The sequence below is a fragment of the Ceratotherium simum genome, chromosome 1, assembly GCF_057802395.1.
Source record: "Ceratotherium simum simum isolate JZ-2026a chromosome 1, ASM5780239v1, whole genome shotgun sequence".
Classification (NCBI taxonomy): domain Eukaryota; kingdom Metazoa; phylum Chordata; class Mammalia; order Perissodactyla; family Rhinocerotidae; genus Ceratotherium; species Ceratotherium simum.
Window position 1 is genome coordinate 77,683,474 of NC_141900.1, and position 27,128 is coordinate 77,710,601.

General features: G+C 33.7%; 1 long non-coding RNA gene and 1 pseudogene across 2 annotated transcripts in view; both read left to right on the top strand.

Moving 5' to 3' along the window:
• LOC147918252 (uncharacterized) overlaps nucleotides 1-27,128 on the top strand; it is a 708,236-nt gene that overhangs the window by 2,750 nt on the left and 678,358 nt on the right. The gene's annotated exons all lie outside the window — the stretch shown is intronic.
• On the top strand, nucleotides 12,811-14,190 carry LOC101402310 (ADP-sugar pyrophosphatase pseudogene; annotated as a pseudogene).

Below are 27,128 nucleotides of genomic sequence, written 5' to 3' on the forward strand. Positions count from 1 at the left end.
TTAACATGGACGCCAATATTTCTGAGTGTCATGGGAGATTTCTACACCCTGGAACTAGGTCCCATATGACTTTGATTGGGTGAGTGAAAGGCAAATAAATAGAAACAAAGAGTTGGCAGCACAGGCATTGTAGGACATCAAATTCATTCTCAGGCAGGATAATAAAGAGTAAACATAAAAGTTGAGGATCTGGACATTGTTCCACTAAAACTGACTATGTCTGCATACATATCTCTTGGAAAGTCTTTGCATGTTCTCAGATACATGAATTATTTCTTGAAGAACACTGTTATAGATGATCAATAAAGTTCAGTATGGTCCAGCAAAGTTGCTGACAAAAATCTAGTTGTAGAACTTTAACCAGATGTATAAAGGTATTACAGTATAGCTTGTTATGAAGAATCTCGTATGTAGTACCAGTAAATTTGAATTTAATTATCTTGACAATGAGTAAGCAAAACTCAATTTGTTATTTCTGTTTTCTTTTCTTCTACTTATTTTGATTTATTAGTTATCAATCACATTGTGTGCTGTAGGGTCAGTAATATACGCAAAATCATATTTTAGATGGAGGATGCTTTTGTAGAAGAAAGAAATCAGAGGAAACAGAACCAGTTAGAAGGCTAGAATAGTCATTCAGGCAAAGAAAGACTAGATATGTACATATGGGCAGTGGGATTTGAAACTGGAAGGTTTTAAAAATGCTTAAAAATAAAAATCAACAAGGGCCAGTGACCAGTTGTTGATGGTGGGGGTATAGGAATTATTAATGACTCTTAACCCTACCAAAGAAATGTATCTATGAGTCAGAGTTAATAATGCTTTAATGATGAATTGTGGCAGTTCCAAAAAGAAAAAAATATAATATCAACTTGAAAGGGTTAAGGAAAGATTCATTGCAATGAAATTGACTTTTAAGATAGACAAGGATATTTCTGTATTGAAGAATATTGTTGATCTTATTTTCCTTATCAACAGGAATCATCTTTCCTTATCAACAAGATTCTGTATTATTTCTTGTGACAAATGGTATCCATTGAATAAAGCTTGGAAAATATGGAAAAATACACAAAAGGAAGTAAAAAGTACTTGCATGCCCTAGAGATAACACACGTGATACATGTGTATGTCTGTTTAAGACATTGAAATCATACTGTAAGCATATTATTTCAATATGTTTAATATTATAAACATATTATTTAATATTATTAACAATAATATGTTTCTATTTTTATATTATAAACCTATTATAAACATATTATTTTAATATTTTAATAACCCAATTATTTGTCAATCTCCAATTACTGCACATATACTGGATTGTCTTTTGATTTGCTCTTATAAATAATGTCAATAATACAAATAATGATATATATATTTACAATAAGGATACAGTAGAATCAGAGAAGAAAAGCATAAGAAAGGCATAGAGGAACAAGAAATATTTTAAACATACTGAACAATTCAATTTCCCTTAAGCACAGAGATTTCGAAAGCTGGAAGAGGAAGTTAAGGCTGTTAAGAAAAGCTGACATAATATCATGAAGACAAGTGATGGAATTTGTTCCTCACTTGGTTATAAATATGAAACCAATGCAGTTGTTGAAATATAACTGAGTAAAACAAGGATATACTTGGGAGGATTATATAGAGTAAATAAGAATGGATAAAGGCTGAAGAAATGAAACCAATTAGGAGAACACTGAATAATCAAGGAAATAGGCATGAGGACTTAAACTAGAACATTATTTTTGAAGGAAGAGAGAAAGAACTGGAAATGATTGGCATCAGTGAGAGAGAAACTGATAGGATAATTGTTGGGTAGATATAACAGAGAGGAGAATGTTAGGGATCAATGTTTCAAGCCTGGGCAACCTGGTGAATTTTGCTACGTTTATGGAGAAGAATTGTACTTCATGAGATAAGATGAAGTGTTCAATTTGGGTTGCAATTTTCTGCCGTCTATGAGCAAACAATGGATATGCTGTATAAGCTGAAGGGCATGTGAAATGCAAGCGAGGAAGAATCATTAGGGATAGAAATAGGGACTCATTTAAAAGGAGGCAATGATAAAATAAAAGGGAAAATTGGAAAATATAAGATTTCAAATTGTTAGGAGTGTAGAGAAAAGAAAGTATAATCAGTGCTAAAACTTAACAGTACATCAAATTTAGGGAGTGAGTGAAGAGAGTTAATTAAGGTAGAAGGAATATTCACAGAGATAACATAAATAGTTCTGATTTAAGACAAAGTAGTTGGTCAACTATCACAAATACTGTGAGGAAGTGATAGACAAAGAAGGCCGGTTGAGTTGGCCATTACATTCATAGTATACTTTAGGTTCAGTAAAACTTTCTTGATCAAATCATACAGAAATGGTAGTCAAGCCATGAAGGACTGACACTCAGGTGGTTCTCATGAGATTCTTCGTCAGCGACACAAGCATATACCAAACTTAGATTCATTTTGGGAATGGTTACTCCATCCGAAGAAGTTGGAGTATTTCCATTTTGACCCCTTAATTTGTGTTTCACATTTTGGAGTTTTCTAGAGGAAAACAATTGTCATAAATGTTAAGATGCTCTTAGAATCGGCATCTGAAAACAAAATGTAGTTTTGAAAGACTGGTTGTCAAATCAATGTTGCTAAATTTGCATTGTACAGTAAGCTCTGCACTGTCACTTTATTTCAAGTTAAGATTATTCATAGAAAGTTTTCTAAATTCCAACTTTAATATAGTTACTCTAATTATTTGAAAGAATTTCATTACAATACTTTAATATTAGAATTAATTTAAATTTTTGAAGTACATATTAATCATTTAATGAGAACAGTACTGAAGAACACATTCATTTTAAAAACTGTTTCAACTTACTACTAACTTGTTATTCACTATTAGCTCTAAGTCTCTATTATTAAGATATAAGACTAAATACTGTGAAATCAACTTGACTAATACGGAAAATGTTTAGGATGAATGGCTGAAGTTTTTTAGATCGTAGCTCTTCGCAGTAGATTAAAATACAGTATTAGTATTAGGAAATTCTGTTATCTAACCGATATACTCACAATACAATATTAAATTTACCTTTACAGTCCAACCACTCTGGAAATGGTTTGGTAGATTCTTATAACGTCAAACAGATACATAGTATAAAACCCAGCAATCTCATTTTTTAGGTATTTACCCGTGAGAAATGAAACTCGTATTCAAACAAAAATATTTCCACAAAGTTCATAGTAGCTTGATTCATTATCACAAAACCTTCAGTTGGTAAGTGAATAAACAAACTGATACACCCATGCAATGAAATATTTATTCAGCAATGAAAAGGAACAAGCTACCATACATGCGACAGCATGGATAGATCTCAAACACATTATACTAAGTGAAAAAGCTAGATTCAAAAGGCTACATTCAACATAGTTCCAATTATATTACATTCTCGAAAAGGAAAAACTGTAGAAACAGAAAACATATAAAAACATAACAGTGATTATTATGAGGTCAGAGGTGGATGTAGAGTTGACACACAAGGAGATAGAGTATAAGATTTTGGAGTGACGGAACCATTCCGTATCTTGATTGCAGGGATGGCTACACTTCTGAGTACATTTTTCAAAACTCACAGAACTATACATTGAAAAGAATGAGTTTTACTGTATATAAATTATACTTCAATAAAAGAAAACTATTTGTCTCTAAAATTATTCCATCAATTTGGTAAAATCTTTCTTTAAGAAAAAAATACTACACCTAAAATATCTATATGATATATCATAAAGTATATGTTAAATGCCTTACTATTTTAACAAATTTAGTTTAATCTTTTAGCAGATATTAAACATTTCTCTTGGTATGTAAAGATTTTAATATCAGTGAACACAAATTTATGGTCATTATATCAAAAGTAGTTACTATTGTTTAAGAGAGTATGGTGTGACACAGCAGGAAAAGCAGAACACTTACAGTTAGAGAGAAATGAATTTACGTCCCAGTTCTGACACATATTTGCTGTATGACATTGAATGAAACACTGTGCCTTTCTGAGACTCAGTTTCCTTGTAAATGGGGTTAAAACACTCATTTGGTTTGTTTACTATAATAATTAAATGAGATGATGCTATCCAAAACCCTCAATAAAATGTTTCCTAAAAATCACTTCCTCCCTTTTCTTTAAAATTCTTTTCTGAAGAGATTTTAAAATCCCATAAGATTATAAGTTATTGGCAATGCTCACATTTGTTTTCAAAAAAGGCCTGGAAATATGGACTAACATATATTTATGTCAAAAATCACTTGTAGTACACAGTTTGTTCAAATAAAATATTATTTACAAAATTTATTTTAACTAACTGTACTTTATCCTTCTAGACTAATATAATTCAGCAGCTTTTGACCCCAAGGTAATCACTATAAAGTATAAGTTCAGGGATAGAAATTTAAATATACTCTTTAAGTAACTATCCACGATCATATGCAAACAGATTTCTGATCTCAATAAAATATTTTTTCTGAAACTACATTTTTTAAATTTTCTGTTATTTATTAAAAGAAAAAGAGCCAGTAAAACTGATCACATGTTAGCATTATTATTTTACACTGAACTATAATAAACTTTCAGGATTCTCAGAAACTCCTTCTCCATCCCCTTCACCACGAGAAAAACTTTGACTGAAGAAACATGCAGCAAATTCAATGTAATACCTATAGCACTGCATCCAGGGAGTGTGAAATGCTGTGAGGAGGAATGAAGGGTAGGAGACAAAAGTCAGGGAGAGAGAAGAAAAAGAGACTCAGAACATGTTGGACATTGGTGGCCATTTTACGTAATTTGTCTTTATCTTTTAGAGACACTGGAGACCATTGTATTGAAGGCATTCCAACAGAGGAGGGACACTGCTTATTTACTTACTTATTATCACACCAGCTGCCATGTTAAGAATAGACTGTAAAGGAACAAGGGCAAAAATCAGAAAGGCCAGTGAGGAGGCTATTATAATAATTCAGGTGAGAGAGAGAGAGTGGTGCCATGACTAAAAAGGCTTACAAGGTTAACTAACCAATTACTGAGGGGAAACTACATAGAATAAATAGAGAAAAGTTTTGTAATGGTCTATCTGAGTAAGCATATGATGTGGGAGAGAATGTAGGGAAAATGAAGAGAACAGAGAAATATAAGGGATATAAAGATAGGAGTCATCATTAAAATACTAGATGCTTGCACACAAATAAGTGACTAAAAGGACAAATAAGAAGACAAGGAATACTGACATTTTTTGCTATAAAGGAGAGGTAAAAATATGCAGAACAAACTTCACAGTGAGTACCACTTCAGGAAGCCTGCCTTAAAACTGACTGACTCCCTTGCCCATTAACATGGCCCCAGCCAGGTCCAGCTGTCAGAACGGCATGACTCTCATGAATGTCACCAGATTCATGGGCCATTGGAGTCAACCCAAAATGGTTTTGAGGGTTATTCTGAGAATACAGAAAGTTACAGGAAAACAGTAGCGAAGTATGTTTTTCCCTGAAGATTTCCAGAGTGAGTTTTGCAAAAACTTTTAAATCTTTGTGAAAATGTACTGAACCATGTTCTGTTTCTGAATAGTCTGAACCCCTTGAGACCTGTAGGAATTGCTAAGACGCTCTTAGCTGTCTCCATTGCACCGTATCATTTTTAGAAAGACCAATTTGTTGCATCTCTGGGCAATGTACTCTACACAAATATCTCTATTTTATGTTTCTTTTCTAATTTGTCTCAGCATAGCCTGTGAACTATTGAAGCTCTTTGGCTTTCATCAGGTAGAAATAGAAAAGTCAAGAAACTCTGTCTATATCCAACACATGATTTTTCCAGTAGTTTCCAGCTGTTTCATATTCTGTTTTAGGAAGTTTTCTAGTGAAAAGCGAAGGCTATTTATAGCTGTGATACTGTACAACCTTTGCAGCTGTTTATGGTTAATCTAGAGATTTAAAACCAGTGGGCTATTTGTCATGTATTGTAATTGTACGTAAACTATATCTCTTATTTCTATAACTTTTCTGTTTCTTTTTTTATTAAACTCTTATTAAACTAATCTAAAATTAGTGATTTTTCTAAAAATTAGTGATAATGGAAGTATTCTATATCAGAACATATGGAAAACTTGAAGTAGCCAAAAAAATTTTATAGCCTTAAACTCTTATCAATAAAAATTAGAAATATAAGTGAATGAAATTCTCAGCTCAAAAAAAGATGGAAAATGAAAAACAAGTGAAACAAAAATCAGAACAAGAAAGGAAAGATTGAAGATAAAAGTAAAAATCAACAATGTAGAGATTGGGAAATAGCTGATATATAATTGCTAAATAAAAACAATATTTTTGGTAAAAATTCACAAAAAAGGCCAATTACTAGATAAGGAAAAAGAAGAAAACATAAATAAAAATAAGAATGGACAAGGGGGAAGTAACCATTAAAATGGAACACATTTTTTAATTTAATTCTAAGATCTCTCTGCAATATATTTGAAAGATGAAATAGTAATTTCCTAGGGAAATATAATTTGTCAAAATTGACCCTAGTATAGTTCAAAAATCTAAGTAGGCTAATTTCTATATAAGAATAAAGAAATTTATCAAGAAACTTCTTCACAATAAATCACCAAGCCCAGATGATTTCAAAGGAAACTTCTATTAAAATTTCAAAGGCTAGGTAGTCCTAATCCATTTCACACTTTCAGAAAATAAAGGAAAATGTCTTATACTTTTTGTGAAGTAAATAGAATATTTATGCCTAAATGCAATAGTTAAAAAATGAAAATTACAGACAAATATCACATTAATATTGATTCAAAAGTTCTAAAAATATTAGTTAATAGAGCGCAACACCTCATTAAGAACCTGATATGCCATGATCAAGTGGGATTTACTCTAGGAATACAATGTTGATACAATGTTAGGAAATCCACTAATATAAAACACCACATGTGTCAGAGATCCCCAAGACCAACCCCTGGTTGAATGATTTGCTAGAAGGACTCACAGAACTCAGCATATAGTCATATTCATGGTGATGTTTTACTGCAGTGAGAGAATAGAATGCAAAATCAGCAAAAGGAAAATGCACATGGGGCAAAGTTCAGATGAAACCAGGGGCAAATTTCCAAGAGAGCCCTCCCAGTGGAGTCATACAGGCCGTACTTAATTCCCTCAGCAACAAGTTTTGATAACACGTGGGCTATTGTCTATCAGGGAAGCTCATTAGGGTCTTAGGTTTCTGGGGCTGGTCATATAGGCACACTCTGCCTAGTGTGTATCAAAATTCCAGACTCCTAGAAGAAAAGAAGGGAGTTCAGCATAAACCACATTGTTTGTACAAACAGTTTAGGTGCAATGAGCCTCTCTTGTCCATTAGAGTGATGGTAATCCTCCCAAAATCCAAGTTCCCGACACCAGCCAAGGGTCTACCAAACATTTAAGGAAGAAATTATAACAATTCTCTACAATCTCTTTCAGAAGATAGAAACAGAGGAAATATTTTGTAACTCATTCTATGAGGCCAGCATTACCTTAATACCAAAACCAGGCAAAGACATTATAAGAAAAGAAAACTATAGACCAATAGCTTTCATGAACCAAGATGCAGAAATCCTCAATGAAATATTAGCAAATTGAATACAGCAACATATAAAAAGAATTATACACCATGACCAAGTGGGATTTATCCTAGATACGTAAGGCTGGTTCAATATTTGAAAATCAATTAATGTAATCCATAATATCAACAGGCTGAAAAGAACAATCACATGATCATATCAATAGATGTGGAAGAAGAATTTGACAAAATCCAACAACTATTCATGATCAAAACTCTTAGTAAACAAGGAATAGAGGGGGAACTTCCTCAACTTGATAAAGAATATTTATAAAAAACCTACAGCTAACATCATATTTAGTGATGAGAAACTCGAAGCTTTCCCACTAAGATCAGATACAAGGCAAAGATATCCCCTCTCACCACTCCTTTTCAACAGCATACTGGAACTTCTAGCTAGTGCAATCAGGCAAGAAAAGGTAATAAAAGAAATATGGATTGAGATGAAAGATACAGAACTATCTTTGCAAATGATGTGATTGTCTATGTAGAAATCTGAAAGAATTGACAAAAAAATCTCCTTGAATAAGCAATTATAGTAAGGTTGCAGTACACAAAGTTAACAGACAAAAGTCAATCACTTTTCTATAGACTATCAATGAACAAGTGGAATTTGAAATTAAAAATAATACCATTTACATTAGCACACAAAAATGATATACTTAGAGATAAATCCAACAAAATATGTACAAGATCTATGGGAGGCAAAACAAAAAACTATGATGAAGGAAATCAAAGAACTAAATAAATAGAGGTGTATTCCACGTTCATGGATAGGAATACTCAATATTCTTCCCAACTTTCCAACTTGATTTATAGATTTAATGCAATCCCAATCAAAATCCCAGCAAATTATTTTGTGGATGTCACCAAACTGATTCTAAAGTTTATATGGAGAGGCAAAAGACCCAAAATAGCCAACAAAATGTTGAAAGAGAAGAGCAAAGATAGAGGACTAACACTACCTGACCTCAAGACTTACTATAAAGCTACAGTGATTAAGAGAGTGTGGTATTGGTGGAAGAACAACAGGTCAATGGAACAGGACCATTCCATTGGAACACAGGCCAATGGAACAGGCTTAAGAGCCTAGAAATACACCACCATGAATATACTCAACTAATCTTTGACAAAGGAGCAGAGACAATACAATGGAGCAAAGATATCCTTCCTCTCAATTTTGCTGTGAAACAAAAACTGCTTAAAAAAAAAGTCTTAAAACACACCCACAAAAATTACTCTAAAAACGTAGGCAAAGATAAACAGAGAATTTATTTAAAAAAAAACAAAAAGGCCCTTAAATATAGGAGAAGTTGTTTAACTTCACTTATATTAAGAGAAATGTAAAGAACTATACTGAAATATTGTTCACTGATATAACTGGGAAAATTTAGGTAGATTACATAGATGGATAGATGATAGAGAGAGAGAGAGAGAAAGAGATGTTAGAGACATTACAGCTCACTCTGGTGAGGCTGTGTGGAAAAAGACACTCCCATAAATTGCTGAGGGATGCCAATTTGCACAACCCTAAGGAAGGGAATTTGGTAACATCCAACAAATCTACATATTACCCTTTGACCCAGTAATCTCACTTCCACAAATTTAACCAAAAGATACAGCCTCATTACATATATATGTGTGTGTGTATATCTATATCTATATATTCATTATAGCATGATTTGTAATTGAAAAACTATGAGAAACTAGCTAAATGTCCAAACATAGGAGATTAGCTAAATCAGTAGTGTATGCAGACCCAATGGTGTACTATGCAGCTATAAAAATAATGAGAAACATCTCTTTTGAAGTAATATAGAATGATTTGGGGGTATATTTTTATGTGGGAAAAAAATGAAGTTTAAAAGAATATCTATAACGTGCTCCACGTTGTGTTAAAAAATAAGCGAGGAACAGTGATAAGAATACATACTTGCGGCTCCTCTCTGAAAAGAAAAATGGGAGTACTAAACCAGAGTAACCAGGATTGGTTACCTAAAGGAAGATGGATGAGAACATAGTGGAAAGAATAGAAAGAATGAAGCAAGTTATGTTGTGTCAATTCTATGCATACACATTTTGGTACGGTTCTAATTATTAGAACTATATTAATATTTTGCATGGCAGAGACAGAATAAAATCAGTAAAAACAATGAACAATTCTGGTAAAGGTACCATAAAATGGAATTCAAACAGAAACAGATGTACTTAAACCGAATTCACATAAATGGCATAGCCACCCTCACTCTGAAGAGGGAGAGGGAACTAACCCAGGTAAATCCTGGACACTGTATTTGGACTATATTCTCTCAAGTTAAACACAAACAACCTTTTAAACAAATATTAAACTCTAGTTAGCAGAATTCTTTTTGTAGAATTCATGTTGCTAATTCTGAAACTTTTGGTGTGTTCTAAGATTGAGCAATTAGTTAAATATATTGTGACTAATGGGATCATATTTTTCACTGTTATGCTTCTATCCTAATTTCTTCTGTCTGTCTCTCTTTCTCTCCTTGTGTATCATCTTACTTTTTATTCTATTTGAAATTTTGAAATATTTTCTCTGTCTTGTATGATTTTATTAGTTATTTTCATTGCATTGCATTTTTTATTTTGTGGAATATTATCTCTGTGCCTTTCCAAGTCTCGTCTTCCATTACATAATTATATTTTTATTTTTCATTTATTTATGTTTTTAGTGAGGAAGATCTGCCCTGAGCTAACATCCGTTGCCAATCTTCCTCTTTTTACTGAAGAAGATTAGCCCTGAGCTAACATCTGTGCCCTTCGTCCTCCGTTTTGTGTATGGGATGCTGCCACAGCATGGCTTGACAAACAATGCATAAGTCCGCACCCGGAATCCGAACCTGCGAACCCCAGGCAGCGGAAGCAGAGTGCGCAAACTTAACCACTAAGCCGCCAGGCCGGCCCCCCCATAATTACATTTTTAAAATTAAGAAATTGACATTTTTAAGTTCTATAAAGTTGTTTTCTGTTTATTCTATTAGTTTTATCAACACAGCAATTACATGTCCATCTGGCTATCTTTCTTTTAAACTATTCTGGCCCTTAACCAGCCTGTGGGTTTGAGTGAACTTCATTTCAAATCATGTAAAATTGCTTAACACACAAGAAAGTCAGTACATGAGTGTTCATTTAGCAGGGGTAGATTGTTTGGCAAAGGGAAAAAGAAAGATACAAGGTGAAAAATAGGAAGTTTGCCACGATTCTTTTGACAAGTTGGGACGTCCCTTATCAAGAGTACTGAGGAGGCCTCCATTCTCAAGAGTAAGCAGGGATGGATGTACCTCAGCCCAGCACTACAAACCTGTTCTCTACTGGTGGAATCAATGAAAGAATTCAATTATTCCAGTACTGTGTGCATCGAGGAGGCCAAGATAGACTGTCCCCTCTCTTATTGATCTCCCTGTTGTCCTTGAGAAATCAGGGGACATGATGTCTTCACTGTCGGCTCCATTCTAGAGTCAAAATTTTTTCCAAGTTGCTGAGTTTGCATCTATTTTCACCCTCACTTTCTCCAATGGATATAAACAACAGCATCCTACACTGCAAACTTTTCTCAAGGATTTGAGAACAGAGTTTTACATGGTCTCTTCTGCGGATTCTCACAGTCAGCAACCATAATGCTAAAATTGAGTTCCTTTTAGCAGAAACTGAGAAACGAGAAGATCAACAGCATGCAAACAAAAACCCTTTGCCATCTGAAAATCCATTACTTCATTCATTCATTAACTCAAGAACACATATTATGTGTTTACTTTGAGCAAGGAAATATTTTGCAATCTAGGGAGGGAGCAAGAAAAAAACTTAGCAAATATATTTGCCCTCTTGGAGCTTACTTTCTATTATTAGGGAGAGATGAACCACTAAAAAAAGAATTAAAATATATAATATTTTACTACTGATAAGTGTTATGGAGAAAAATGTGTTAATTAAGCTTAATTCTATACATTCTTCATAACTATTATTTTTAATGTATGCAGAGAAACTTTATGTGTATCATGATTTAACATTTTAATGTTATATAATTAGATTATTTCTAATTTTTAATTTTGTTGAATATATACTATTAACATCTTTGTAATAATATACTTTTTATTTCTGTTGAATTATTTCTTTAAAAATAGAAAAGGGATAATTATAATCTATTGAATCACTAACATTACAAGAATAAGTTAATTGTTATATTGAGAACAAACATTTTATGACTCTTGCTGTATAATGTCATTTTGTTTTACAAAAATGTCTAGTTTGTAAATCCTCCATATCAGGAACATGTATAATAATTTCACTGCAATTTTTCTTAAATTAGATACTTTTTAAAAATTTCTACTTTAAACAGCATAAAAACTATCTCAAGGTTGTGTTAATTTGCATTTTTTCATTATTAATATTGATGAGCGTCAATACTCTTTACTTTCATATCCTTTGGGATTGAGAGATTATTTATTTATTTATTTATTTTTTCCCTTTTTCTCCCTGAAGCCCTAGTAGATAGTTGTATGTCGTAGTTGCACATCCTTCTAGTTGCTGTATGTGGGATGCGGCCTCAGCATGGCCGGACAAGCAGTGCGTCGGTGTGCACCTGGGATCCGAACCCAGGCCACCAGTAGCGGAGCGCACGCACTTAACCGCTAAGCCACGGGGCTGGCCCCGAGAGTTATTTTTTAAGTTGTTTATTATTATAGGCAGGTAGATAGGCAAATTAAATACCTAACTGCATTCATCTAAATACCTAATTGCATTTATCTAAAATCCGTTGCATTTTCCCAGACAAATGAATTTATTAAAACAAAATTTGAACAGGCAATAATTATCTGCAATACTATTTTAAAATGTATTCAATTTTGTTCCTTGTGAATTTATTGAGATTTTACTTCTTAGCCGTAGAGCATGAAAATGTTTCTTATCTTATCAAAGGGATGTATGTCTCTTTGGGATTAGATTCTTTAAAGAATATGACACTTTAATGAGTATGACATATGAGCTCTTACAAGCCTGAATTTTAACAGATCAAGTTAAATTAAATCACAAAGAGACAGGTACCTTATGGTAAGCTCCTAGGAGAAATTACAGTACACTGCTACTCTTATTATAATGATTTCTTATGCTCATTCTTATATGAAAGAAAAGGAAATGAGGAATCATTATGAGCAAAGAAAAAAGCATGGTAGAGAATATTATTAGATTTAACTAAAACTATCCTCTTGCACTCATCTAATTTAAGCATTTGTGTAGGACTAATATGGCTAGAATATAGTAAAATCATACGGACTATAAAAATCCTCTTAGTCTTATACCTCCAGTGTTTCCAGTTCATTACTGCCAGAATTATTTTATATGATAGAAATCTACTTTAAAAATGCAGAAGACTACTGTCTGGCTTTAAGTAACCTTACCTGTCTTGATTGGTATGAATCTCTTCGCTAGCCCTTCTCCCAGACTATGGACTCAAAACACTCCAAACCTCTCTTCATTCTCTGAATAGGTCATGCCTCAAGTCTTTACATTTTGCAGATTCTTTTTCTTAGGATGTTCTTTCCCATCTGTATGAGTTTCCTTTTGCTGCTCTAACAAACTACCACAAACTTAATGGCTTAAAATACCACAAATTACTATCTTACAATTCTGGAGAAGTCTAAAATGGTTCAGTGGGGCTCTGTAGCACTGACATCTCCTGAGACTGCTGCCTGGGACTTGTTCTTTCTTCTTTCGGCCCCCTTCCCAAAAGAGTGCCCTTCCCTTCACCCCACATCTTGGTTGTGAACCTCTTGCCTGAGGACTATAAAGACTAACCAGTTTGAAAGTGGAAAACCAAAGGACCAGGAGATTTTTCTCAAAATACCAAATAGTCTATTATTTCAAAGAAGTTAATTGCAGAAGGAAAACAGGTCAAGCTTGAAAAAACGTACATGGATCCTACTGGTAAAACTAGAACTTGGGAAACTGTGAAACGTACAACCAGGAAAAAGGACAGTTGGCTGATGGTGTGGCAGTTATCCCAATGCTGCAAAGAACTCTTCATTATGAATGTATCATTCTGGTGAAACAGTTCTAACCGCCAATGGGAGGCTACTGCCTAGAATTCCCCACAGGTCTCATAGATGATAATGAAAGCCCAGAAGCTGCTGCTCTTCGGGAACTTGAGACAGAAACTGGCTATGAAGGTGATGTGGCTGAATACTCTGCAGCTGTATATGTGGATCCAGGTTCATCAAACTGTTCCACACACATCATGACAATAGCCATTAACGGAGATGATGCTGAAAATTTAAGACTTAAGCCAAAGCTGGGGGATGGAGAATTTGTGGAAGTAATTTCTTTACCGAAGAATGACCTGCTGAAGAGACTTGATGCTCCAGTAAGTTAATAACATCTGACAGTGGATGCTAGAGTCTGTTCCTATGCTCTGGTGTTGAAACATGTGAACACGAAGACTTTCCTGAAATTTTACGGCGGAAGGACAATGACCATGTTTTGTAAACAAGACCACCAGGCTTCCTTCATTAAGACTTTGTATTCAGCTTAGTTTAATGTAGATTTGAAATTAACTTTTTCATTAACAAAAAGCAACACAGAATGCAAAAAAAGTCCTTGAGTTGAGTGGTAGCTGAAACAATGACAGAACATAAATATCAGCCACTGGGAAGAAGCCAAAAAGATGAGATCATGTTCAAGAAATTATTTGTCAAATCAGGTTCAGTGCTAAGCTAGCAATGAGAACAGAGCAGGTATGAGAAAGATGTTGGATGCTAGTAGACAGGGAGGTGTACAGCGTCTGAAGTGAAAGAGAAGCTAATGGGAATGACAGACATCTGTGTCATCCTAGGATTTTTTTGCCTAAAATAAAGTTGAAGAATGGGAACAGGGCCCTATCATCAGCTTGGTTGTAGGAAAGGTACCCAGAAACTCATTCATAAGGCAGAGAGATACTCTGCAGCTTGAGAGAGTGGAGGAAGTCACTAGCATCTTTTGGAGGTATACAACAGTAAACACATATTCCAGACCTTTGCTTATGTGTGGATACTGGCAAGGCATTGCTTGCTGTAAGCAATGACCTCAGAAAACATTTACCTATTACCTATAACAGGAAGTCTTAAAGACAATTTAGACCTTTGAGAAAGACACCCTAATTCATAGGGGGCTACTTGTGAACGACATATGGGATTGCCCCTTAGATTTAACGCCTTTTTCTGCTGATGATTTTATCCAACAAAATACACCAGCTAACCAGGCTTAGATGATTATTGACCATCAGACTCCACTTTTGAACAACTGAATCTCACTTCTAGGCACATTTGAACTTCACCATAGTTAATGATTTCTAAAATTGGCTATAAAGCAGGGTTGAGTCTCTGCTGTTATTTAATTTCTGGTGTCAGATTCAGGTTCCTGCATGGAGACTGAAACCAGTAAAGGTCTCCTAGGCAGCAATCTGAAAATGGTTGAAAAAGAAAAACCTTTAAGATTTTTTCTTGTGTCCAAACTGATGCTTTACCACACGCAGTGCCCACATTTGTTTGCACCTGAGACTACTTACGTGTGGTCATTTTCCCTGCCCCAACATTTATAATTCCAGTGGGCTTCTTATTTTCTCCAAAGAAGAAGCAGAGGTAGCCTAGGGATGATTTCACGTTCTGTGGACAAAGGGTCAGAGTAATGATTGACCAATCTAGAAAAAAAGAAAACTCTTTAGAATCAAATATTTTACCTGTCTGCAGAGTAAATAGGGTTCTCTTGAAATTTAATTGAAGGAGATGTTTAGTCTGGCCAAGCTCCAATGGACTTTTGGATCAGAAGCATAATAAGGGATTTCTAAATTTCAGTCTCCCCTCACACATTGAAAGTATCACTCCCACACAAAATAAATATTTTTATGTTCTAATTCACCTATTTAAGTCTGTGACCTATTAATAGACTTCTGAGTATCATAAAGAGATTAATGATTTTACTTAGGTAAGCAGATTGTACAAAAATGAATACTAACTCTTTGAAATACACTCGAAATAACTTGCCCCTCTTGACATGATTTGAATACAGCAGTAAAAGACTACAAGATCAGACATATCAATAGTAGCTTTGCATATGAACCAAGAAATTACTATTTAGTCAGTTAAACATACTCTAATTGCAAAGTTCAAAACATTACATCATATTTTTAAGTATGTGGCTGTCCTTTACCATGACATATACTTTGAATGTAGTATTTCATTGACTCTATGATTCACCACTATTTTATTTGCCACTAAGAACAGTCATTATGCTTTCTAAAATATAACACAATTGTTTCTTTTACTCTAACATTTTATTTACTATTTTTGAAAAAAAAGTGTTGATGGTTAGACATAGATTATAAACTAAAAATACATTATATTTTACATATATTAAAAGGAAATTATATGTAAAATTAATTGTAATTAATTAATTATAATTATAATTAATTAATTATAGTATGCTTAAATTTTTTTACATTCTGAGACAAACTCAGAATCATTTTTCAATTCTTCATCAATGTCTGTTTTTCCACATAATGCTATTTTCTCAAGAAAGTTGCTGATTCAACATTCCTAAAAGATTTTTTTTTTTTTTTGATATTACATTCATAGGAAAACTGTTGGATGTCTTGGAAATTAAAATCAGGGTGGAAGAGGGAGAAGACAATAAAGGGACTGAAGAGCTGAATGGAAAATGCTGAGCAGAAAATCAGTGATCTAGGATATTGAGCCAGAGAACCCTCCCCAAAATCAGTACAACCTTACAAATATAGAGAATATATTCCAGAAAAGTTAGGAAAAATGGAGGATGAATCAAAAATCCCATTATTCACCAAGTAGGAGTCATAAGAGGAGATAAAAGAGAAAGGAGGTGGATATAAGAAAGAAAAGAAGCACATTTGCTAATTCTAAAGACAGACATATTATCAGATTAAAAAGCCCGAGGAATACCAGGCAGAATGTACAGATTCATACATCAAGGTACATCTTAGTAAAATTTTACTACTGAGATTAAAATTTAAAAAATTAAAAAATGATCTATCAAAAGTTAAAATTAAAATACATCAGTCTTTTTTAGATATTAAAGTCATTGCTTATGACAACAGACCGTCTACAGAAGTTTTTTGGAAAAATTAGGTTGATCGTATAATTCTACACTAGACAGTTCTGAGGGCTAACAAGATAAAAACATTTTCAGATTTTCAAAGGCTAAGAAAGTTTATTAACCACCAGTATTCCTGAAAGTATTGAAATACTTCAAAATGAATTTAAGAAAAATCAAAATAGAAAATTTAAAAATAGTAAACAGAGGAGAAGAAATCAAAATTTATAATTCATTCCAGGTAATTGCTAATAATTCTTGTTAAAAAAATTAGCAACAAAATAGTCCTTAAAATTCCCAGAATTTCATGGATATAGTCAAATGACTAATTTTTCCTCTGATCAATTAACATAGCGAAAGATATTGACAGGTATTCTTATTTCTTAATTCTTTCATCTTAATTTCTTGTTTAGTCAAGTGAGGATGCAAAGCTATGGATTTCCCATTGAATGGTTTAGTTTGACTTCCTACGTCTTAATATGTAGTTGTTTTATCACCATTGTTTTCTATATATTTTCATATGTCAATTTTTAGTTCTTCTTCAACCCAAGGATTATTTAAGTGGGAAGTTTGATTTTTAGAAGATTTTAACTTATTTGTATTTATTAATAACATGAATATATTCAGTCAAACAGTGTCATTTTATGTACAATTTTAATTATCCTTCCTCCTTTCCGTTGTTTTTCTTTTGTGGAGAATCTAGAATTTCCTCTTACTTACTTCTCATTCTAGTAATTAAGAAGGCTTATAGTATTTCAAATTAATTTCAGTTTTACAATATTTATATTCTTTACCGTAGTTACATTTAGACTTAGTTCTAAATTTAAAGGTTAATTCTCACTACCATTGGAGGTATCCTTTAGAACCTGATTAGATGGATTTATTCTTTGAGTACTGTCATTTTTACTTCTATTTATTTTTTAATGAATGTCTTAAATATGATAAATTATTCAAATATTTGGATATTGAACATCCATCACTCAAAAAAAAAACTCTTCACATTACATAATTCTTTTTTTTTTCCACGTTTCTCTCCCCTCTCTAGACAGCAAGCTATTTAATGGCAAGGACTATGTTTTGTCTTAGTTTACAGTGGATCTAATCTAGAATCAAATGTAAAGTTCCCTCAGCAATTTGCAAAATGAACAAACAGCTAATAAAATGAAGGAATAAGTGAACTAATGCTAGGTAGATTTTTCCAGAAAATATAATAGATACTACTAAAGTTTAGCATGCATAAGCAGAAAAATCACACAAGTAAGTTTAACATATATGTACAAATGCAAGACACCCTATGGTATATACCTAAAAATGCTTTGGGTAGGAAGAATAATCTCATTTCTAGTCACTATATTTCAAAAGTAGAATTACACTCTAAGAATCCATAAAAAGTATTTTGAAAATCTTATTCATAATGGCGGTTGATGAGCAAAATAAAACTACCTGAACGCTAGGATGATTTAGTATTTCTCTTAAATTTCCAAATAAACCTTTGGAGACAACAAATATACAATAAATAATTTAAAATTTATATTAAAAATCAAACACTATAATTATCAGTTTCCATATTTTCAAAATTTATATATTGTAAGTTTTTAATGAATAGTATTTCATCTTATATTTTATACGTCTTACAAGATTGAGTTTTATATTTTCTGATATTTAGTTATTACAGTTATGTACAATAATTACTTTTAAAATGTATCATCCATTCAATTATAATAACAATTGTTATTATTTTTGACTATGACTATTCTTATACAATCAGTATACTCCCCCGGGAGGAGAGTCTGTTATAAAACTCATGTGACTGAGTAGTAAATTCATGACATAATTATCTTATTTTCCCTGATCATGTTAGTGGATGCTAATGCAGCTTTTTCCACTTTGTGTTTCTTCAGAAGTCCAATGTCATTGACCTGGGTTTAGTTTTTTCAGGAAATATTTTACAGCTGTTTTCAAGCATTAATTTTACTGAGTTTTAAAATTTTTGTTCCCCCAGAGTTAGTGGTTCACTACTGATTCTAACATGGTTACTCATTTCCTAATTGTTATTTGATTGCCATCCCTATGATCCCTCTTTGAATGGAGAGAAGAAGAATCTGTTTTAGTACCCACCATTAACGTTTATGAATCCTCGTCTCTCATGTCACTGTTGAAGCTCTGGCAGAGTCACATGTGTCCAGAACATATTATTACTCATGTATCATCAGATTTATTTAAACCAAAATTAATTGACATTGATTTTTCCTTGAATAAAAAATGTATTTCCTGAAAAAACTGCTGACATTTTATTTCATTTGAATTTTTAAGACTTCTTTAGTATTAGCCCAAGAAATCATACTACTACTAATAAATGCATTTTCTTTTTTGCATTTATTTTGTATTTTACTCTTACTATTCAGGAGTACTGAAAATCCATAAGTGAGTAATCTCTTTTTTTATGCAAACAGTATCGCATTTTAAAAGGAGAAAGAGTCAATAGAACAAAGAGAAAAATTATCCTTTCCTCCGTTTAGGAAGCCATGTGGCAAGAGGAGCCTGGTGCAGGGAAGGCAGTTGGAATAGTCTGCCAATAGCCAGACCCTTCTTAGAACTTGGGGCTGTGTCATGGAAAACAGCATCTTTCATTTGCAATCCATATTATCTTCTTTTATGAAATGTCTGTTCAAATTTTTACATTGCATTTTGCAAATTCCTTGTATATGCTGTATATAAATCCTTCATCATTTGTGTGTTTTTAAAATATTTTCTTCCAATTTATTGCTTGTCTTTTTATTTTCTTAACAGATTTTTTCAAAGAGCTGAGGTTTTTAATTTTGATGTAGTCCAACTTTTCTTTTTATTTTAAAATTGTGCTTTTTGAGATGTATTCAAGAAATCTTTGCCTAAGCCAAAGTCACAGGTATTTTTTCCTATCTTTTCTTATAAAAGACGTATAGTTTTATGTTCATACTTAGGTTTATATCCATTTTGTATTATTTTTTGTATGATGTGAGGAATTTGTCAAAGTTCACTGTTTTTTTTCATGCCACGTCAAGAAGTTACAGCATAATTTCTTGAAAAATCTATACTTTCTCCATTAGATTTACTTCACAATTTCTTTGAAAATCAATTGACAATATTTCTAGTGACATTTTTCTGGACTATAATTTCTCTTCCATTGATTGTTGTGCCCTTCCTTTTGTCAATATTCCATTATCTTGTTTATGGTATTATGGCAACACTTGAAATTAAGTAATGAGAATCCTTCAAATGTTTTCTCTATTTCAAAATTGCATTGACTAATTTAGTTCCTCTGCCTTTCCATATACATTTTGGAATCAAATTGCATTGTACAAAAATTTTAAAAAGCCATTGAGATTGAGTAAAATTGATGAATTGATTTGGGAAAAATTGGCGTTTTAATTGAGAATTTAGTCTATGGAAAGGTTATATCTCAATTTATGTAGGTTTTCTGTGATTCTTCCCATTAGCATTTTGTATACTTTTTGCACACAGACCTTGTACATATTTCATTAAATTTTTGTCTAAGAATTTCATGTTTTCTGGAAATAAGAAAAAATATTTCCTTCTTTTTCTTTTTCTTTTTTTTTTTTTTGTGAGGAAGATCAGCCCTGAGCTAACATCTATTGCCAATCCTCCTCCTTTTTTTGCCCCAAAGCCCCAGTAGATAGTTGTATGTTATAGTTGCACATCCTTCTAGTTGCTGTATGTGGGACGCCACCTCAGCATGGCCCGACAAGTGGTGCATCGGTGCGAGCCCGGGATCTGAGCCTGGGATCTGAACCTGGGCCGCCAGTAGTGGAGCACGGGCACTTAACCTCTAAGCCATGGGGCCAGCCCCCATCCTTATTTTTCTTTTAATGTCAATAGGAGTTGCAGAAGTCTGCCACCCCTTCTAATTCCTGATTTGATAATTTGTGTCTTGTCTCTGTTTTCCTTGATCAATCTGATTTTCCTGATCTCAAAGAACCAGATTCTGGTTTCATTGATTTTATCTATGGTATGTATGGGTTTTTTTCTTATTTCATTGTTTTTTAACTCTGCTCTCCTGCTAGATTGTAGTGTTATGTGTGTGTGTATGTGTGGGGGTGTGTGACTGAATTCTCTAGTCAAGAGCTTCTGTTTCATTGTGCTATGGTTATTTTCATGCAAAACCATCTTCAAATATTTCTAGCTTTACATTGTGCTTACTTTGAAAACTGGAATGCTGAAGGATTCATCTCAATGCTCATGCTCCTCCCCCAGGTTGTGACCTTACCTGTTTAAATGATATTAAATACAGTAATAGATAACAGATGGTTATCAATAAAATTGTTGATTTTAAATGGTAATAATGAACATATAGAGAATATCCTGTTGATATAAAATAAAATTTTTTCAATGAAACCAGGCAGCAACTTTTCACATTAACATGAAATTGAATTGTCACTTATTTTACAACAGCCTGGCAAAGATTGCGTAAATGGCACAGCAGGATAAAGATAAAAGTTTACACGTCTCACTTGTTTAATTTGTATAATACTTGTGAAGTGGATATTAAAATTTTGTATGAAGCATATTCATCTATATGTAAAGACCATACTTCATACACACACATGCTTGTGCGAGCACAGGCACATACACATATATCAAGGCTATATAGTAGAGGGTTTACTTTAATGCACAGGTAAGTGTGATTTGTAATCATCATATTGAAGCAATGACCAAATATTTCAGTCTCTACTTCCGTTACAATAACCATGAAATGTTAATCACATTGAGAAAATAACAACTTGAAATAATTTGAGGAACAAACAGAGCTACAGATAAATAAAATATTAGAGTTTTAGTTGTTTACATCAGTACCAAAACATAAGGCCAAAATGTCTAAAATTTTTTTCTGACATTAAGAAGTAACCATTTTCCAGCAAGCAACCTTGATGCAGCTGTGACATTTGTGAACGGAGAGTTGGAAGAAAGCAGAGTTGAGCAGAAAGAGACTTAGTTTTTGGTGCTGCTCTGAGAAAGTTTCAGTTAGGCTATAGGAACCCCAGAGCAGAGAATACCCATTAAAGCAGTTCTGCTTTGGGTAGGAGTGTCCCAGATACGGTACCTAACTCTTCTTAGTCCTTATTTGGAAAGAGTCTGGGGAGGACATACCTCAATGTGAGTGCTGTGGTGGATATCAAATCTACAGCAGCCATAGGATGCCTGCTAACCACACTCCTCACAGCACGTTCTTTTGATGGGAGACCTGAGGAGCACATCCAATTTTTGCCATTGCAAATAACAGGGAAATACTAGAAAATTAATAGTAGAATGGACTTAGAAAAGCAAAGCTTTGCCATTGTTGATGTAAACAAGAAAAAATAAGGTTATCCTTACCACCTTAATGTTACTTTCTTAAAGCGATTCATGGGCCAAAGCCTTCACTTAGAATTTAAAATATATTCATAGAGATATTTGTAAGTTTATGTATTACTCAGCTAGGAGCTAGAACTTTCAATCTTTTCGTAGAATTCAAAATGCAATTTTAAAAGTTTTTAGAGATTTATAATCTGTTCAAAGCCAAACATTATGAACACTTTGGGAATAATTGTATGGTCCTATCAGATGTATGGAAGTATCATAATCTTTGCATGGTAAGGCAAAAGAAAAATGTTAAGGGATATTTCATTATGACCCCTGAATAAACTGTAAATCTTAGATACAATAGAGGATATAAATTTTCTAACAAAAGACTGAGGTTTACTGTGTATATGATGTAGAAATCATAAACAATTTTTTAATGGTGCTGAAAATTTAAAATACAATATTAACAAGGTAAACTGTTTTATAAATCAGCAGGATAGCATTTAGGAAATGTTCTTTTAACCTCTGGATCCTATACAAATTTTTGGGAGGGAAAAAAGATGAAAAACACTGCTGTGGCTTTACCACAGTAACTCTTTTTCTTAGAAGTTATTTAAAGCAAATATTCAGTGAAAACACAGTGATGTACATGTAAAAATGAAAAGCAGGACATTGTTTATTAGAGAAAAATAAAATATATAAAATAATTGAATTGTGGTAAAGCTTTGTCCTGGGATATTTGCATTTTGTTTTAACAATTTAATGTTTCAATAACAAACTATATTGAAGAATGTAGGGGGGGCCAACCCCGTGGCTTAGCGGTTAAGTGCGTGTACTTCCCTACTGGTGGCCTGGGTTCAGATCCCAGGCGCGTACCGATGCACTGCTTCTCTGGCCATGGAGAGGCCGTGTCCCATATCCAGCAACTAAAAGGATGTGCAACTATGACATACAACTATCTACTTGGGCTTTGGGGGAAAAATAAATAAAATAAAAAAAAAAGAATGTAGGGGAATTCTTGTAATTTATGAATAGTAATAGCTTTCAATTTTGTCACATATTTGTTCCAGGCACTAGGATAATTATTGTATAAACACTATGTCCATACTTCCTAAAACAATCTATAGATTCAATGCAATCCCTATCAAAGTTCCAACAACATTTTTCACAGAAATAGAACAAAGAATCCTAAAATTTATATGGAACAACAAAAGACCCCGAATAGCTAAAGGAATCCTGAGAAAAAAGAACAAAGCTGGAGGTATCACACTCCCTGATTTCAAAATATACTACAAAGCTATAGTAACCAAAATAGCATGGTACTGGCACAAAAACAGACACACAGATCAATGGAATAGAATCGAAGGCCCAGAAATAAACCCACACATCTATGGACAGCTAATCTTTGACAAAGAAGTCAAGAACATACAATGGAGAAAAGAAAGTCTCTTCAACAAATGGCGTTGGGAAAACTGGATAGCCACATGCAAAAAAATGAAAGTAGACCCTTACCTTACACCATACACAAAAATTAACTCCAAATGGATTAAAGACTTGAATGTAAGACCTGAAACTATGAAACTTCTAGAAGAAAACATAGGCAGTACGCTCTTCAACATCGGTCTTAGCAACATATTTTCAAACACCATGTCTGACCCAGCAAGAGAAACAATAGAAAAAATAAACAAATGGGACTACATCAAACTAAAAAGCTTCTGCACAGCAAAGGAAACCATCAACAAAACGAAAAGACAACCTAACAATTGGGAGAAGATATTTGCAAGCCATACATCTGATAAGGGCTTAATCTCCAAAATATATAAAGAACTCATGCATCTCAACAACAAAAAAACTACCAACTCAATTAAAAAATGGGCAAAAGACCTGAACAGACATTTCTCCAAAGAAGATATACAGATGGCCAACAGACACATGAAAAGATGTTCAAAATCATTAACTATCAGGGAAATGCAAATCAAAACTACAATGAGATATCACCTCACGCCCATCAGAATGGCTATAATTAACAAGACAGGAAACAACACGTGTTGGAGAGGATGTGGAGAGAAGGGAACTCTCATACACTGCTGGTGGGAGTGCAAAATGGTCCAGCCACTATGGAAAACAGTATGGAGATTCCTCAAAAAATCAAGGATAGAACTACCATATGATCCAGCTATTCCACTGTTGGGTATTTATCCAAAGAACTTGAAAACACCAATCTGTAAAGATACATGCACCCCTGTGTTCATTGCAGCATTATTCACAATAGCCAAGACTTGGAAGCAACCTAAGTGCCCATCAAGGGACGAATGGATAAAGAAGATGTGGTAAATATACACAATGGAATACTACTCAGCCATAAGAAATGATGAAATCCAGCCATTTGTGACAACATGGATGGACATTTCGGGTATTACGCAAAGCGAAATAAGTCAGAGGGAGAAGGTCAACTACCGTATGATTTCTTTCATTAAGTAGTAGATAATAACAACAATAAACAAACACATAGAGACAGAGATTGGATTGGTGGTTACCAGAGCGGATGGGGGGTGGGAGGGGTGGGAGGAGGGTGAAAGGGATAATTCGGCACATGTGTGTGGTGATGGGTTGTAATTAGTATTTGGGTGGTGAACATGATGTAATCTATGCAGAAATAGAAGTATAATGATGTACACCTGAAATTTATACAATGTTATAAACCAATGTTACTGCAATAAATAAAACAAAAAGATGGAAAATTTCAAAAATAAATAAATAAATAAATAAAAATAAAAACAGTTTACACATAAAAAAAATAAATAAACAGTATTTAATTTGAATTGTCACAATAATTTAATGATGTAATTGGTATTATTATCATATTATATAGAAGGAAATTTATGCTTAGAAAAATTAAATAACTTGCCTAAGAATGTACCTCTATTAAATGGCTCAGAAAAGATTTCGACCAAGGTTTATTTGACTTAAAGCTTATACCCTCAAAACTCTATATTTTAATAAAGGAAAGCAGAATATAAGTTTTATATATAGCAGAAACCATATATGTGAGAGAGAGAGAGATATATATATATATTGTGCACATGCGTGTGTGTGTGTGTGTGTGTGTGTGTGTGTGTAATGTGGTAAGGATGTTGAAAGATACTGGGTAATTTTAGTTATTTCTTTTTCTCCCTCTCCCCTAACCATGTACCATAAATTTTACATGAGGGGCATAGTTACATCCATAATCAGGAAAACAAAATAAACATTTATGGAAATGGTATCAGGGTCTTCCAGATGATTCCCGACACGCTGAGGAGTAGTAAACATTGTCTCCTCTTTTATTGGGCCTGTGTTTGTCTGGAGTTATTAAAGAGATAAGAGATCCTCTCTACTCTCTCCCTCCTAACATCTTCCCATATCATTATTTGCTGGTTACTCTTTGCCAGGTTCAAAACCACCAGGCGGCAGTGAAGTTAGGAGATACAACAAGTCTTATGTGGCAGCCAACTTTCATGCACCCGGAACATGCAGATATTTAAAACAACTTCCTTGAGTGGTCTGGCTCGTGGGACACATCAACTCTCACTACCTGTGCCTGTGTTCTTCAAAAGTTTCTTGTGAGGCTTTTTCTCCAGCACTTCCTTTAACCTAAGCAGAAGGATTTCTACTTTGGGTGGCCTTCTGGGGCTCTTTCCATTGCCCCTGAAGTTGAGGGTTATATTTCCAGGCTCTTCTGTTGAGTTCTCCTTGTCCACCGTCACCAATACCATGACCCTATTGAACAGGTTATGTGATGGCCAACTCCACATGGATTTCTCTCTTGTGTCCACACCTTGTCCACAGGAAGCATTCATCCATTCCTCGACCTGACAAACTCTGGGCGACCAGGCCAATTCCAGCGAAGCAGCAGCCCTCACTCTCTGGCTTTACTTCAAATGCAATTGGTTAGCCCTTCCTTTGTCCTCTGGGAGTCCCCAGTTCTCAGTCCACTTGGTTTTCACAGCTGTGAGTCAGTCACCTAACTTTGATGTATCCCAAGGACAAGGAACACTTTTCAAGCTCTTTGAGGGATTTCCTGTTCCTTAAATAGGTTTCACTAGACTTAGAATAATGGGGAAGTACTTTCTCCTCTCTCATAAAAAGCAGATGGGGACTCTAATTAGGGAAGTAACCCTCTCCAAATAAAATTATTTACCAATCACTCTACTTTCACTTTATCTGACTCCTTAAATCTGTGATATTACCCTGGAGTTCATGAGGCATGGAAGAGGCTCTGGAAAACCTTTTAATTTTTCATATAAGGGTGGGATATTTAACTCACACTCATCTTGTTATTATAACAGTATACTATTGAAAACTTAATCAAAAGTGAGGAGGAAATATTGCATTCTAACATTCTGTTTCGTTTACAGTAAGTGCCAGTCATAGAATAAAGATAATATTCTGGGACTGTAGAAGAAGAACAATTTGATTTTTCCTGAGGGTATACCACAGGTTTTAATAGTATGAAGAGCTTTCAGAAAAATATTTTTTGCTATCTTTAAATCATATATATTTGAAGTTTATTGATATATTAGTTAACAGAATGCTCCCATGTTTTGGACTGTCATACCTTGGTACTAGTGTACCTGTGACCCGAATTAATTTTAAAACATACCATGATTGACTTCCAAGAGTCTGACAACATGGACTATAACCATACTTTTTAGTTTTATGATGTATTCAATTAACTCAAAAACAATTTAGCCATAAAGATTATGATATTATGTACGCAGTAGCTTAATTTACCGTTTAAGGATGGTTGCCGTAATCAAGAATTCACAGTCCAGATTAATTTTAATCAGAAAGACCACTCTCCACACATAGCTGCTGCAAGCCTCAGTTATCCTTATCTTAATCTACACCAGTGACTTTGCTACAATTAGATTTTCACTGATGAAATTAATGACTTATTAGCTAATGAAAATTAGAAATTGGCCTTCTGAAGAAATTAGTCAATTCAATGTATGTTAACTGGCTAAGATATTTAGAGTCCCCCTCATGTTCCCC